General features: G+C 46.6%; 1 long non-coding RNA gene and 1 other non-coding gene across 2 annotated transcripts; one reads left to right on the top strand and one right to left on the bottom strand.

Annotated features, from left to right (window-relative positions):
* Positions 1–3,644: 3,644 nt before the first annotated feature.
* LOC123617075 (uncharacterized) lies at positions 3,645–14,803 on the bottom strand. The gene is made up of 3 exons (XR_006725147.2): positions 14,291–14,803; positions 4,588–4,789; positions 3,645–3,803 (listed from the first exon to the last, which is right to left on the bottom strand). It is a non-coding gene; the product is annotated as an uncharacterized LOC123617075 (long non-coding RNA).
* Positions 14,804–15,547: 744 nt separating this feature from the next.
* On the top strand, positions 15,548–15,619 carry TRNAD-AUC (transfer RNA aspartic acid (anticodon AUC)). The gene has a single exon. It is a non-coding gene; the product is annotated as a tRNA-Asp (tRNA).
* Positions 15,620–16,207: the final 588 nt, after the last annotated feature.

The following is a 16,207-nucleotide window of genomic DNA, read 5'->3' as shown; positions in this document are numbered from 1 at the left end:
CCTTCAATGAACTTAATGTTCCCATTTCCTTTTTCCCATCCTATGAATCACTGACTTGGACTTGTGTAGTGAGCACTGTTTCCCACTGCACACCAGCCAATGCTTGGGGGAGAATGGAGGCTGGGCTGCTGGACAAGCCAGCCTGCCAGGCAGTCGGCGGGTTGCTGGCCACACTCCACCCTGGAGAGCGTGCCTGCAGGTGCACTGGGCCAGGCCTTCATTGGGCTTTCACCTGCTGGCCCCTGCCGAGCACAAGCGTGCTCATTTACACGTACAAGCTCATTTCATTCCCATAATAGTCCCAGGAGGGAGGAACTGTCTCCCTACTGTATAGGCAGGGTCCCAGAAGAGGACAGATTAACTCACTCAAGCTGGGTCACCAAGGAGAGTTTCATAAAGGGACGTTTTTAAGTACGAGCAAGGTTTAAGTTCCCCAGGGCTGTTGACAACTAGGAGTCCTTATCCCAGCCCACAGCCACCTAGGAGGAAGAAGGCGCAGCATTAGCACCCTGGCCTCACTCTTCACCTGCCAGGGCTCCCCAGTGGCCAAGCACAACCACGTGGTCCAGAGTGGTGAGACTTCCGGCCATGAGGCCATGAGCAGGGTGAGAAAAGCCAAGAATGACTCTGGAAGAGTGAACATGGCAAGGACAGAAGGTCAGACAGTACGCAGTGAGGGAACCCAGGCAGTCCAGCCTTTAACTACCTGCATACTCTGCAACCGTACAACCATGTCACGCCACTCCGTTTCTCCGGCTTTGCACGCTCACTTATCGGGCTTCTGTGGCTGCCCCTGAAGCCAGGGCAGGTGCGGCCCTCTGGGCTGACTTGGAGTCTTCCACGAGGAGCCTGAGAGACGGTCATGGCAGTGTGGGATGAACGGGTACCTCCCAGATAAGGAAGGAAGGCAGCTCCCTCTTTACAAACACACAGACACCCCATGCTGCTCTATGAATGGACAGAAAACCACCTGCTAACTTAATTCCGACAGCGTGGAGAGTTTCGATGAACTCACCCCAAAGGACCCAGCAGCAGTTAGGACCCTAGACTTGGGGAATCAGATCAGCCAGGACTTGAATCCTGACTCTTGTCACTGGCTAGGTGAATTCGGGCCTCATCTGTGAAATGGGAATTGTCATCATACCAATGGGTGCGTCGTGAGGATCACGTGCAGTATGCAGTTTGCCTTGCCCTCATTAAACATTCGCTCAAAACCCCATCTCGGTTAACATCTGTAACTGTGCACTATCGTAACTTTTGGATCTAATTACTTATTCATTCCAATGTTCAGAATCCTTTAAGAACAGATACTTCGACAACCGAGGAGGATAATGAGACCACATAGGAGTTGTAGTTTTTAACTACTTTCCCTTAGATGAGCAAATCTGATTGTTACAAAAACTCAGTGAGAAAGGCTGCAGAACTATTACTCTGCCTCTTTTAAAGATGGAGAAACTGACACCCAAAGAGTTGAAGTGACTTGTTCAAGGTCACCAAGGCAGTAACCATGATGGCACCCCACTAAAAAGGCTGCGCCCACTAGCTGGTTTCCAGAAAGGCAGATGGAATCTGCAGCTGAGAAGGGGCCACCGTGTGTGCTCCCATCACTCTATAGCTGACTTTGGGCTGTTGTGTGCTTCATCACTTAGCAATGGGTGTTTCCCCAAATTATAACTATGTCCTTCGTTTGCAGCGAAGAATATCAGAGGCACTTCCTCCCACTAAGCCTGGGAGCAGGGGAGTGGCCAGCGCCTGCAGTGGCCGGCACCCCGCAGCTTCGTTGGCTGCCCGCAGCTCACTGCTGGGTGCTCTCCCGCAGCACAAACCACCCATCTGGCCTCTCCTGGCAGACAGCAGTGTGTGCACTCCCCTAGCTTCACCAGTGCTTTCTCTGTGGCCAGAGGAGTGAGCGGAACTTGCCCCCAGGCTTCACTTCCTGGAGGTGCACGTTTTACAAAGAGAAGCCCATCTCTGCAAACACAGAATGCATTAGCATCCTCTCCCTCGGAGAGAGCTATTTTTGTCTTTCATCTCCAGTAGGAGATGTCTTTCATTCCAAAGTAGGGGATGCAAGTATCTGGAGAAGAATCCAAAAAAGCCACTGTCTCCTGCCCAGAAGAGAGCAAATACTGACATTTCCTCAACAACAAAGCAACAACAATTCCCACAGCAGTGATGGAGAACAAACTGAGCTGGAGGCAAGCTGTCCTTGGGTACAGGACAACGTCCTGTGCTGCGATCTCTTTCTGTGGGATTTCTCTCCATACACTTCACGGAACAGGATTCGTTGCCATGGTTACTGGCAAATCACATGATAGCCACCCTCGCTCACTCCCTAGAAGTGTAGGAGAACAGCCGGCTCACACTGTGCCCGGGAGAGATGCCTTCCTCCCCAGCTCAGTCACTTTTCCTGAGCAGACCTGCGTGTCCCAGTGGTTTTCCTCATCCTGGCCTGCCCGCTTTAGGGGTAAGGTCCAGCCATTCTTTGGGCACAAATTCATTGCTTTCATAATGACATCAGCACAAGTTTTCCTTCAGTGCTTCTCCTGCTGCTTTCAGGAGTCCCTCTCCCTCTCTCCAGCCCCTTCCTTCCCTGGCTCCTTTGCCCCACATGCACACACACATGTGCACAAACAATCACACACGGGTGCTATACTGAATCTCTAAGTTGAGTGGAGGGTGGAGCATGCAGGCTACACCACTCGAATAAGCTCTTTTAAAATCTGAGGACGGCATGAGTCAGGGAATTTTGAAGCTGTGATACAATCAGAACATAGATGCCTCAAGGGGGTGGAGAGAGGGAGTATGAACTCGCCCAGATCCTAAAGAGAGCAGGCAGGGTCAGCTTTCCCAGGCCCAGCCTGGATGAGGGTCTGTGACCCTCAGCCTCGCAGTGGAGGAACTGGGTCCACTCTGAGCTTGTCCGATGTGGTGCAGTGGGCATGGCCCCACAGCCATCGCCCTCCAGGGAAGAGAAACTGTGGCCTCGGAGAATGCTGTAGAAGGACAAAGCTCTTTTCCTCCTCCCTTCCCCCTCTCCTTCCCTACAGAACCAGGCCAGTTAGCTCAAGTCCTGTGCTGCAGCACCTCAGGCTGGAAAGGTGGGTCTTTTCCCCTGGCAATAACAGACTGCCTACCTCTTTGGGTTCAGATCAAATCTCATCTTGTCAATTCCATCAGATTTTCTGGTCTGCTCTCCCCATTGCAAAAGCAAAGTCTGGATGACAGACACAGACACAGAAGAGTCAGCAGACAGCAACAGGCAGGGCCGGGAGAGACTCTGCCCCAGCTGGCAGAGGGCTGGCCTCAGGGCCCCTGCCTCAAAGAACACAGAGAGAAGAGGCAAACAGCCTCACAAACGTTAACTAACCTTATAGGGGACCACAAGGCAAGGGCCAGGAGAACAGAGGTCTCTAAAATGAAGAGGTGGTATTGGTGGGGGGGCTGGGGGGTGGAGTGAGGCACCCCCAGGGGTGTGTGAGACTGTATATCGTCTGGTATAAGAAATATTAGAACTTCCATTTATAATTATTGTTATCTCTTCTCTTTTATATGTATTTTGGCAATGCATTATAATGTATAAAATTTTATCAAGTAGGATCAGATTTGGCTGAGATTGACAATATCCAAAACAGCAATGGCTTAAACAAGAGACAAGTTTATTTCGCTCTCATGCAGAATCTGGAGGTTAAGCCACCCAGACTGGTGGGGTGTCTTTTCTGGTCGCTCCAACATCCTCAACATGTGGCTTCCATTCCATTGTCCAATGCTGTTGCTCAAGGTCAAGCCATCCTGTTCACATTCTAGGCAGCGGGAAGGAGAAAGAAGGAAAGAACTGCGTGTTCCTCCCACTGAGGACCCTTCCTGGAAATTGCATCTTCGGCTTCTGACAATTCATTGCCTAGAATTTAGTCATACGACTGCATCTAGTTGCAAAGGATCCTGGGAAATGTAGTCTATTCTGGAATGCCGTGTGCCCATTAGGAAACACTATGCTAGAAGCGGGTAAGGATGAACATGGTGTGCCACTAGCAATTTTTACCCCAGTAACATGTTAGTAGAATAGCACATGTGTGTACTTACAAAGAAAGAAGTGTGCTTGTTGGGGGCATAATCTACATTGAGGCTTTTGGGGAAGTTTAAAGACCACTGCTATGGATTGTAGTACTCCAGAAGTGCACATAATTGATTGAAGGAAGGAATAAGGGATTTTCTTCTTTCAACTGAGTAAATTTGAAGATCTAATTGCTTTTACTGGATTCATGATTTGGGCAGCATCCCATCTAGCAACTAGAAGGGCGCCTCCAGGGATTTTTTTTTTTTAACCATCTGGCATCTATTCATCCTTCTCCTGGTAAAACGGTATGAAGAATTCTGTGTGGAGACTCACCCCTCCCCTACTTTCATCCTTGCAGCTGCGAGGGTGCCCTAATTGGTCTTAACTAACCAATTTCTCCCATCCCCTTGACTGGGATTAGTGCCGGTTACTGATGTGACTCTTAGAAGGGTGATACTGGACAGAAAGCTAAGAGCACATGAGGTTGAGAGCTGCCCAAACCCTCCTACAACCACGACAGGAAAGCTTACCTGGGAACACAGCCAACATCCAGAGAAGGGAGCCACAATGAGAGGATCGGGTCCTGCTGATACCCTTCAAACTCTTGTATCAAGCTGCTTCCGAACAGAGCATGTATTGTGCTGAGGAGCCATCTTGGACCAGATAGATGAGGTCAACCCTCTAGACCTGGCAGAGCCACCAGGTGGAAAGAGCCTGATATGGGATGACTTCCTGGAGCAGAAAGAGAAATCAACTTCCGCCTTGGATAAGTGACTGTTTGAGTCTTCATTTTAGCAGCCAGCCTATAACCTAACTAGTACACACGTATTATTTCATTTCATTAATTTTTAATGATCTCATTTAATTACCCAAGGTGGCGCAGCAAGAGAGTACAGGACAGGGATTTAAACCCAAGACTGCCTGACTCAGGAGCCTGTGCTGTTAGCCCCCACTTCAGCGCTCTGCTCGCGCGTCCCCGGGGCTCAGTCACTTTCCTCCATGCTGAGCAGATCACGGCATTTTGCACGGTGGCCTCGTTGCATCTTTGCATTCAAGTGCTTTGGGGCCAGAGGTTGTGCTCTGCCCCCTTGCATTGCTCACATCTGGATGGAGCTCGGCACTCAGTAAATGTTGGCTAAATAAATGAATAATAAATGGTCTTACTGAGCTTCAGAATATCCAGCAGGCTATTGGAGGATCAAGTGAGATAATGCTTGAGAAAACGTTTTAAAAACTACAAGCCAATATACACTTGGTTATAGTCAGCCCTCTCCGTAGGAAATTCTCTATATTTAGGACAGGAACATGGCTGTTTCCATGTTGTACTCTGGTTATGGTTTTTTTTGGTGCTTTCCACAGAGAAACAGTCCTCCTCCCAGTCATGTCACTCTTATATTGGGGGACACCTAAAGACCACTCAGCCCCACCTCCTAGTGCCCTCTCATCCCAACCTTCGGCAGGATTCCTCTCTGTGATGTTTCCACTGAGAGGTCGTTTGATCAGTGGCCCTTCTAACAACTGGGCACTGTGACCAAAATGAGAGTCAACAATGCAAGACAGGGGACAGGCTCCACACTGTCCCCAGATGTACCCCTGAGTTCTCCCCTCCTTGCCTCTGCACACATTCTTTTCTCCTCCACAGTCCAGAGTCCTCTGTCAGGGTCAAGTTCAAAGTCACCTGCTCTGCAGAAGTCTTCTGAGTCCAGCAGGGGCACCAAGGTCCCTTCTTTTCTTGCTGTGTCCTTTTGTACTTAATTCTGTTCTAAGACATATCATATTATACTTTTATTTGTGCTTTTTTATAAGCCCCTCTTAATCACTCCTAACTACCACCTCCATTCCTCACAGGTGAGAATTTCCAGGGCAGAGACTGTATCTCACTCTTTTAATTCTCCAGCACCTACCTCAGTGCCTGGCACTTCTGATAATTTAATAAAGGCTTGCTGAAAAGATGAGTAAATGCATGAGCAGAGGGGCTAACACTGTCTATGTCATTAGGCAAACTCAGGTCCAAATCCCACTGATGGACTATACTCATTCATTCAGCCAAATTTGTATTGAATGCCCATTACATTCCAGACACCCTGCTAGACACTAGCATTGGATGATCAGGACAGGGTCCCTGCCCTCACAAGCTTATATCTGAATAGTAGAGACTGAAAATAAATAAGCAAATCAGTAAGTAAATAAGCTATCTATCTACGGATTCTAATATGTCCTGTGAATGAACTGAACGGGGGTGGGGGGGTATGACAGAGGACATGAGGTTGGCAGTGGACAACTTTATTTTATTTATTTATTTATTCATTTATTTATTTATTTATTTATTTATTTATTTATTTATTTAGTGGACAGCTTTAGAGGAAGGAGAGGAGACAGGGAAAGGCTCCCTGGGAAAATTTGAGCTGAGTCCTGAAGAACTGAGTCTTTAAAAAAGAAAACAACAGGAGGAAAAACAGGAGCTAGCCACAATCAGAAAAAATTTGCTTCTCTCCCGAAGGCTCAGTTTCCTCACCTGTAAATTGAAATAAGAATAGCACCCGCTTCGAGGCTTTTTTGAAGCTTAAGTGCACTGAAACACTTAGCATAGTGCAGGACACCTAGAAAGCACTCGATACATCTTAGCTCTTATCAATTACAAGGTAACGCTATAGAAAGGAAGCGAGGGTGCAGTCACGCGGTCCTCTGTCATCACCACTTCCTCTCCAAGTTTTCCCAAGCTACCTGTTAAATGACACACTTAAGAATATTCCTGGGCACCGACCTCAATCTCTTTGGTCTGTGGTCGCTAGAATCTCTTTAAAATGAGTGTAAATACTTAATAAGTTTGATAGAGGGAGCCAATCAAACGTGACACAGTATGTGAAAGCCCTACGCGATGGTATTTATTCCTACTGCCATTTCTGCAGACTTTCTCCGTAGTTTCTGGACTCCTCGTGTTCTGGCTGCAAGCACATCATTGAGCTGGCCAGCCAAGGACCTTCCTAAAACCAGGCCCCTGAGACTGAACATGGGACTTCAGGCGGGCTCTGGCAGAGAAGAGAGAGCACCCTCCGGTCCCAACGCAGCCTTACAACTAGGAAACAAGTGGGTTAGAACCCAAGCCCACTGCCCCCAGACCAGCCATATGCACTCACGGCATCCTCTGGACCAGCAGGTGAAAAAAGGGTTGCTCTTTCTTTTTAAATTGAAGTATAGTTGATTTACCATATTGTGTTAGTTTCAGGAATTCCAAGGCACTCACAAGGCTGGTCTTATCTACTGAGCAGGATCAAGGAAGGATCTTGCATTTGTTAACTAACGTGTGCAAAGAGGAAGATTCTAACCATCTCAGAGACAAAAGCCTTTCTGCAGGTCAAAGTCCTTTGAATCTGTTGTTTATCTGATACGTGTGTGTATGTACACATATGCATGCATATGAGAGAAGAGAAACAGCACTGGCTTCATGCTCTAAGCCACTGACTCTTGCAGATGTGATTATTTTACATATCCATATTTTCACGTCTGGCCTTAAATGGCAACATAAGCAGAAAGATGCCAAGGAGAGTGGTGGAATAAGGGCTTAATTACAGGGACCTTTGTACAGCTAACACGCCAATAATTTGCCCAGCTGAGTGATTCAGCAGTAATTCTGCCAGGTTCCCAAAGAAAGCCCATATCTGGGATGACGTAATGTCTCTCCACCCCGATGCAGCCGTCTCTGCACACCCACTGTCACACGTCTCCTCTGGAGAGCCACAATTCCATCTGTGGAATTTTCAGTTGCCATCTGCATGGTGACAAATATGTGTTTTATTATTTAAATGATATTACAATGTACAATGTTGCTGGTCTAGCCCTTCATGTTTAAAAATTCAATAGAAAAATTAAGACAGAAAAAATCCTAGCCTCTGGTGAGTGATATATTGGCAAATCATGTCTGCAGAATGCCTCCAGTATCTCAAATTGGATATTTGATCCATGTAGCCCATGAATATTTACATTTTGAGGCGAAGTGATTGATTTAATTTATCACTGGAAATTGAGGTGGCTGTCTAGACTTGCTACGCGGTAAGCCTTGCAGAGAATATGAAGAGGAAGGGACCCTGGTCCTACCCCGCTGCAGCTTGTGTGGGGCTGGCCGGGACTTCTGCTTGCCTACCTCAGGTTCATCAGTCTCCTCCATCTTTCTGACCAGGCAAGTGCTCAGGGAAGGTGCTTTTATCCTCATCTAAACTAATTCTGGTTTTCCTTGCCACTCTTGGCTAGGCGTGTCACTTGTTTCATTTCAGTTTATTTCAAAGAGAAATGGAAGGAGATCTGCTGGGGGTTGTGGGGGAGTTCTGGGAACTCTTTTTTTTTTTTCCTGATAAAAAAAGATCCAAAGAATAAGTAGCTCCTTTTTTTCTGCTTCTGGACTTTGTTGTGATACAAGGAACTTCTGCAGCCATCTTGCAGACATGAGGGGAGGTAGCTGGAAGGATGACAGAGATGGCAAAAATCTGCATTCTTGATGTTGATAAGTTACTGATCAACTGACCTAGAGCTGCCCCTACCTCCAGACTTCTCATTATAAGAAATACTGAATCCTTTGTTATTTAAACTGCTTGGATGGAGGCTTTCTGTACATAGAAACTGAAAACATTACTAAGTGAGGCAGTGACTTTCAAGCTTTTTGACCATAAACCAAAGTGAGAAATATGTTTACATGCAATGCACTCTAAAATCTTCTGTTTTATTCTATTTCATTTTAAAAAATTCAGGTCATGACCCACTAAAGTGATTTCAAAACTCACTGGTGGATCCTGACCCACATTTTGGAGAACAGTAAAGTCATAAGGGACATAAGCTGCTGTGATATAATGGAAAGCAAAATGTGGTAAGTGTCATAAAACACGTACTGAGGAAGTGCTGTCGTAAGAGAATGATCACTTTGAGTTTGGGGAAACAGGAAAGTTTTCCTGGAAGGGCTGGACCTTGGAAAAAACAGCCACATTTTCAGCAAGAGAAGGGGGTTTAAGAAACCATAGGACGAAAGGCAAGATGGTGGGCAGCGCAGATAAATGCCAGCACCAGTGGGTAAACCTGGGCAGAGGCCGACGTGTGTGGTTTGGGGAGTGGTGAGAAATAAAGGCTGACTTGGGTTTTAGGTCATGTACAGCCTTGAACAGCAGGCAAATGAGAAGCCATAGGAAGGCCTTTAGGAAGGGCTGGGTCTAAGGAAGTCCAAATGGTGGCCGTTGCAGGTTGGGCTGAGTCTGAGTCATATCAAAAGCTCAAACTGGTCGAGTCTGAACTTGAGGCAAATGAGAAGGGCCTCTGCTCCGGGGGGTCAGCTTCTGCCCCGTCCCATCCTTCTGCCTGCAGTCGCCGCAAACCCATTTCACACAGGGGGCTCCTCTGTCTACCAGGATGTGCGCTGCTTTTTAATGGCGAACAAAAAGTGAGCTGGCCTTTCCAAAAATCCTGCCTGGCAGCCCCTAGTTTAAACCAACAGTGCTGCTGTGGGACTTCTCCTAAGTGAAGCCAACAGAGAGAGCAAGAGTGGCCCACGTGCAGTTTCGGAAAGGACGACAACCCCCGACCTCCCCTTGTTCCTCTTGTACCCAGCAGCCTGCCTTCAGATTCCTTCATGTTCTCTTAGATCCAGCCCCCAAAGGTGGGCTGAGCCTTGCTACTTGGCACCTCTAATGTTAAAAAAAAAAAAAAATTGGTGGAAGAGGATTGGAAATTGCTGGTTCACTTGGGTGTTTGTTCTCCCCATAGATTTTAATTACCTATGTCGTTCTGTCCCTGCTCTCTCCCTGAAAACCGAGAGTTGATGCTCATGAGGGAAATTAATCAGAACAAATCTGTGCCTTCTCTTTTCTTATACCCAGAGACCTAAGGGATTGGCAAATCAGAGTGGACTTTTACTGGGACCCCAGATGCTGGAGACTTGAAACAGACTTTGATAAATCTGACATGGAGTCAAGTTTATTCTTCCCCTCGCCCCTCAAATGTGACAGTTTCTTAATATTTCAGACCCCATGATCAGATTTTTGGACACTGTTTCTATCCTGACAGCTGATACTCTGTGGTTTGGCCAGAGGCCCCTACATTTCTGCCCTCACTGGCTCCATATGGAAAATTACAACTAATGGTCTACCCTTTGGGAGCACAAAGAAAATTAATTACTTCATTAGAGGTGGGTGGTAGTATGATGGAAAATACCAGCTAGCTACATTGGACCCCAAAGCCTGAGAAATCAAGCGATACATTAGCATAATTACATGAATTCTGCTAGACAGCATCAAGTGGTTTATTTGGGCTTTTCTTTGTAGAATCTTTCAAGCCCCCCAGGTGTTAGAACATAAGAATGGAGTTAATCCCAAGAACAAAAATAGGTGTGGGGGAAGAGTAGACAGGCGGGTACCATTCCTCTCAAGATAAAATGGTGGACAAATGGATACAGAGCCTGCCTTCCCCTGGGTCCCATTTATCCCCTTGCACAAATTCTCCCACTGCACCTTTGAATTCCCACTGTTTGTAACTGTTAAGGTATCTGCCTCTCGACAGGAATGCAGGGACAGGCTGGTGACTTACTCATCTCAGGATTCCCAGAATCTAGTACAAAAACGTTACTTGAATGAATAATTAAGTAAATGAATAAAGCCTGACTAACAGCAAAGGTTCTTCTCCTAGGATTCCTTTGCCAATAACAGCTCAGGATCAACTCTTCTAGAACCTTCTGTTGTTGATTTTCTGACCACACCTCCTAAGGCCTTGTCAGGGGCCAAAGTCAACTCTTCTTGTAGCTGTTTTAATTTCCTTTTCACATTTTTATTTCCTTCATGGACATTTATTCAAAAACTATTTCTAATAACTTACTTCAATAACCTTTTCCCTACCTTTAAAAGTAACACAAGCCCATTTGTAGCCAGAAAAGTGTAAAGGAAAATATCACACCTGGAAGAGGGCCTTGCTGAAGTCCATCCCCCCCACCTGGATGACAGTGACGCCTGTCTCAAGCACTTGGAACAGTGGCTGTCATCCTGACAGCGCCAACACCCTCTGTTTAGAGTATTTTTATAACATCTTTTTTACTACATTGACATGAATTTTATAGATAATGTAATCTATCTGTACACATCATTTCAAACAATTCCATAGCCAATTTGTAAAGTGTTATGAACAGTATGTTTGTGCCCCCCTAAAATCATATGTTGAAATCCTAACCCCCAAAGTGCTGGTATTAGGAGGTGGAGGTCTTTGTGGGGTGCTTGGGTCCTAAAGGTGGAACCCTTATGGATGGGACAGGTGCCCTTATAAAAGAGACACCCAAGTTCTATTTCTACATCAAGTGAGGATACAAAGAGAAAATAGCCATTCACTCACATGCGAATCTGATCACGCCAGTACCCTTATCTTGGATTTCCAGCCTCTAGAACAGGCAGAAATAAATTTCTCTTGTTGATAAGCCAACTGCCTGAAGTGACTAAGTAAGACATAGTAGAATTAAAAGGATAATAATTTACAATACAATAGCAATATTTGCAATGCAAAAGTCTTTCAACTTTCAGATGCTCAGCAGGACGACACTAGAAGAAATTAATAACGTTGCAGGTGCTCAGGTCTATACCCAGAGTCACTGAGAACGGGCTGCTAGCAGTGCAGGAGACACACATTCCATGAGTGTTGCTTTTTTTGTTTTGCTTTGTTTTTGTAGAGGGTGGTAATTGGGTTTATCTATTTATTTTAACAGAGGTACCGGGCATTGAACCCGGGACCTAGTGCATGCTAAGCATGCACTCTGCGACTGAGCTATACCCTCCTCCCCATGACTGGTGTTGACATTCCTAATGTGATTTTCCAAAATGGGGAACAAATTCTTGGAAAAGTTCTAAACAAAACAAAGCTCCATGTTCTCTTGATGTATGCAGTAATTGCTTTCCTGAAAAATACAGTGCATTTAACAAATGCTTTGGGTTTATAGATTAAAAGCAAAAAAGAGTTATGTTTTAGCTCAGATATTTTGAACCGTTTCTTCACCTGTGTGAAGATGTTCCAAACTCGTGCAGGTCCTAGGAATGGGAGCCCCACAGATTGTGGGTCCTTCTCCATCTCCCATCTTGACGTCTCTACCCAGCAATGGTCATGGCCCTCCTTGAATCATGGAAACAATGGAAAATGCCCCAGTTGAAAAGCACAGATCCAAATGATCCCTTGTGCACCCGTCCCCCTGTCCTGTGATGAAACACAAGGGGAATTCTAGTGATGGCCTTTGGCACAGTGTTCCTACGTGATAACAAGAAACACGGGTGCATAAACAGTACTTTCCTCTGCCTGTGGTGGTTCTATGAGGGTGTGTCATCTGGGGACGGCAGCTGTCTTGCTGTCGTCAGGAGAGCCAGCCTGAGGAAGAGGCCAGTACGCAGAGCAGGCACAGCAGAAACGTGGAAAGGAGCGGGGTACCCTATAACTTAAAATGAGCCACTGAATCCGCCAACCCCAGAACTGCCCCATCGCCTTTCCTCCTGATGTGTTAAATGATTGTGCAAGCCGCTGGGGTTGGGGTTTTCTGTTATTACAGCCAAAAGCTTCTTCCCAATAAAACCACTCATATTTACACTGGAGACCCCCTTTCTGGGCTTCATTCAGAGAACTGGTGTCTTTTCTTGGTTCCACCTTGAGGTGAGATGGTTAAAGAAGTTTCTAGGTTCACAGTCCAGCTCTGCTTTTACAAGCTGTGTTCATTTTGGCAAGTCCCTTCATCTTTTGATGACTCATCTCCTCATCTGTAAAATGGGGACAGTAATAGTTTAGTTGTAAGGACTGAGTTTACAGAGTTAATGTAAGGAAAGCACTTGGAGCAGTGCCTAGCACATCACCCATGCTGAACAGTAGCTATGATGACAGAATCTTTTTCCATTTTTGATTAGATTTCTTTGGGTTGCAAATGACAGAAATTCAATTCAAACTGAATTAAGCAAGGCAAGGAAAGTCCTTGGCAGCGGAGGGTACTGGGGTGGGTCACAGAATCAGAAGTTGCTGCTGGGATCAAGACCTCGGGGATCGGATGTGGTGCTTCTACACAAGCGGTTCGTATCCTTGGCGGCCCGTCAGAATCATTCAGAGGAGTTTTGAAAGTTCCAAGGCCCAGGCTGCATCCCTGGCCAATCAAATAAAAATCCCTGGGGCTGGACTCAGACATCAGTAGCTTCAAAAGCTCCGCAGGTGACGTCAGCTGGCAGCCCCGGCTGAGAACCACTGCCGGGATCTCCCTTCACTGACTTTTGCTGCTCTCTGCCTGTTTCATTCTACAGAAAGCCATTCCCCCCATGGCTTCCATGTCTATCCTTCCATAACAATCTCAGCAGAAAACAATGTTAAAATAACAGAGCTTCTTTCGCCCAGCATCCACATATCAATGGATCTGCCCTGCTTGGGTCTCCTCATCCTTTTTATTCTGACCACTGTTGCTGAGGGCTGGGGTGCAGACCTATCCCTGTGGCAGAAACCTTGATTGACAACTCCCCAGAAACGTTTGGCAGGGAGACAGAGCAAGCCCCTCAAAGATCTAAGAGGACTGAGCAGAAAAAAAAGATCTATATACATCCTCAATTAAATAAGGCTAGTTACACTTCCTCTTGGTTGATATAATTTATTGTCAGCGTGATTTGCCTCAGCCATTTATTCATAACCTGTGAGATCTGGGCTTGATGGAGCCTTGTCTTCACGTCTTTTAACCACTGTAAGTGAGGAGGTGATTGCTTGGCTGAGGTGCTGCCTGGTCTGTCCCTTGGTCTGTCCCTTGGCTGTCTGGATGGAATTATAGGTTCTTCATTCTCTGGAGCCGCTTAGTCACAGACCCCTTGCCCCGCCCACAGATGACTGATTTCTGCTCCAGGGTCATTTTCTAACATTACTGCCACTCTTCAGTATTGACGACACAGCATTTCAATTCAAACTGAAATCAAAGTTTCCATTTCCTTGAACTTTGGATGTCTCATCTCCCTTACTTGCTTATCTTAAGGTTGAAGGAGCTCTCAGAGGAATGCATTTTTTTTTCTCCTAAACCGAAAGATGATTAGAATTCCACATGGAATCTAGAGTATGCGTACCCACCTGTTCTGAATGGTACACACCAAATTCCTTTTTCACACTGGACATTATTGAGAACAATAAAACCCATTCCCTACCTTCCAGAAAGTGAAGAATCTTTTAAGTCAGTTGGAACAAAATGCATTTGAGGAGACAAACCACAGTAAATACCTGTGTGTCATGAACGGAATGAACGGCAAAATCCAGCAGTTCGTCCCCGGCACATCCGGTTCCTGGAGGAGCTCGTGCTCTGGGGTTTATTTCTGGGGCCCTGTCATTGCATGTTTTCTGAATTCAGCTCACTTCAGGTTTCACAAGTTTCTGGTGACACACTGAGCAGTTAATTTTGGTCTCGGTGTTTCCCAACCAGCTGAAGTCATTCCGGCCAGACGACAGATGAGTGATGGGGGAATCGGCTGCAGGGTGGACGCCGGGGGAGGGATGGACAGACGGCCTTTGCCATTGTGTGTGCCGCCTCTGGGGGCTTTTATGACAAACGTAATGTCGATCTTTTGGTTATTAAGTAAATGTCTTGCTGGCCTCTTCCTGTTTTGCTCACACTTCGCATAGTTTCAGATGAAGGGAAAAGGGCCCCGGAAGAGGCTTTGCTCCACTGCTAAATGGAAGGACGTCTCCTCCCGTGCAGCCCTGCAGACAAGGCTCAGGAAAAAAGTCTGCTGCCACCCCGCCCAGGCCAGCCCCCTCACGTCCCTCCCCCAAGCTGGGCAGGAAGCCACCTTCCGCAGCAACGGTCACTGCTGGGGTCACCCTCCTCGTGTGTTTTACATTTCGAGATTTGATTCCCGTGTGAATCGGCAGCATCCTCTTTGGTGTTCTTTGAAAGTTCTGTGTTTTTCCAGCTGTTCCACAAACCTTTGCTGGCCAGGGTGGCCTTGCACATGGCTTTCCAAAGTGACCGAGGCCGATGGCATTCTTTCCACCCGCAGGATCGGCACTGACCCTGCACCTTTGTCAAAGCAAATCCCTCCCCGTCCTTACTGAGTTTGCCTCACTTCCTCCTCCCAGAAAAAAGCTGCATGCGTCACTCTGGCCCGTGAGCAGCGCTGGACAGGGGTCACTGGGCACAACCGGATTAGTTTCCTCTGCTCTTGAATGTCATATAAATAGAATCACACAGTGTGTCCTTTTTGTGTGTGGCTTCTTTTGATCAATGCTTTGTCTGTGAGATTCATCCATGTTAAGCCCTTCTTATTTCTTTGTATGAATAGACCACAGCTTGTCAGTTCCCTTATTGGTGGATATTTAGGTTATTTCCAGTTCTGACTATTGTGATTAAGGCTGCTGTGAGCATTTTCACACAAGGGGTTTTCTGAATGTATGGACTCATTTCTCCTGAGTATACACCTCAGGGTCAAACAGCTGGTCCTTGTAAGTATAAGCTTAGCTTTATTAGAAACTGCCCAGTGGGGAAGTATAGCTCAGTGGTAGAGTGAGTGCCTATCATGCACAAGGTCCTGGGTTCAATCCCCAGTACCTCCATTAAAAATAAATCAAAAAAACCCTAATTACCTCCCCCCCCAAAAAAAAAATTAAAAAAAAGATACTGCCAGCTTTCCAAAGGGGGTTGTTTTAATACATGTTTAATTCTCATAACAACCTTAAGTGTTCATCAGTCAGTTCACAACTGAGCGGACTACGTGTCAAGCCCTGATGTAGGTGCCGGGGTGGAGCAGTGAAGAGATGGACAAAGTCCTTATCACTGAGACACATTCTCGTGGAGGAGACAGGCAATAAAATCTAAGCAAATAGAGAAGGTAATTTCAGATGCTGATGCAGGCTCTGAAGAATTGAGTATGTAACAGGGGTGGAGATCTGTGGAGAAGGGCGCTGATTCACCCAGCGCTTCCTGGAGGTATCTCTGAGAAGCTGAAACCAGTCATCTCCTGGAGGCTGGGGAGGGGTGGTCAGGGGGCGTGGGGAAGTGTACTACAAGCAGAGGGACACAGGTACCACTGCCCTGGGGCAGGAAGCAGCATGGGGGGTTTGGGGAGAGAAAGGTCAGTGACGCAGTCATTCATTCATTCCTTCAACAGGTAAATGTAGAGCAATCTCCTGCTGTGTGCCAGG

The sequence above is a fragment of the Camelus bactrianus genome, chromosome 25 (genome assembly GCF_048773025.1).
Source record: "Camelus bactrianus isolate YW-2024 breed Bactrian camel chromosome 25, ASM4877302v1, whole genome shotgun sequence".
Taxonomy (NCBI): domain Eukaryota; kingdom Metazoa; phylum Chordata; class Mammalia; order Artiodactyla; family Camelidae; genus Camelus; species Camelus bactrianus.
This window is presented reverse-complemented; position numbering and strand designations above follow the sequence as displayed.